The following is a 563-nucleotide window of genomic DNA, read 5'->3' as shown; positions in this document are numbered from 1 at the left end:
CCCCGCCCCCAGCCGCGGTTTCTCGCCCCAGGCCCTTCGGTCCTCGGCTTCCCTGCAGCCCCCAGCGAGGGGAAGGGTTGTGGGAACCCCCTTTTCAGCCTGAGAGCCGCGAAAGCACGGTTCCCGAACAGTCCCCAGGGTTTATTTTCTCTTCCTCCTCTTCCGAACAATCCTGATGCCAAAGCCAAACGTTCTTGGGGGTTGACCGTCAGTCGTCACTCCCTCCGAGGGCTCTTTCCACCGGTATTAAAGCTCCAGGATTCCAGCTCAGAGACCACCTCTTCATAGAAGCTTTTCCGACCACCCTGCCAGAAGGAGTCGTCCTCCTCCCAGGCCGTTCTTGGAAGGATCACGGTCTGAAGTTGCATCAGATGTCAGCTCGGGGGCGGGGCAGGTCTCTGCCGGTGACCTGCTGTAACCCCGGTGACAAGTGGAAGGTCTCGAAGATGCGCCATTCCTTTGAAGAGGAATGCTGCTGCCCACCCCCCCCCCCACACACACCTGCCCCCCACCCCCGTTTGGCGTCTTCTTGAGAACTCAATAGGCCCGAAGAAAGGCTTCAC

The sequence above is a fragment of the Carlito syrichta genome, unplaced genomic scaffold (genome assembly GCF_000164805.1).
Source record: "Carlito syrichta isolate Samal-C Ts95f unplaced genomic scaffold, Tarsius_syrichta-2.0.1 Scaffold304599, whole genome shotgun sequence".
In the NCBI taxonomy this organism is placed as follows: Eukaryota; Metazoa; Chordata; class Mammalia; order Primates; family Tarsiidae; genus Carlito; species Carlito syrichta.
Note: the sequence above shows the minus strand (reverse complement) of the source record.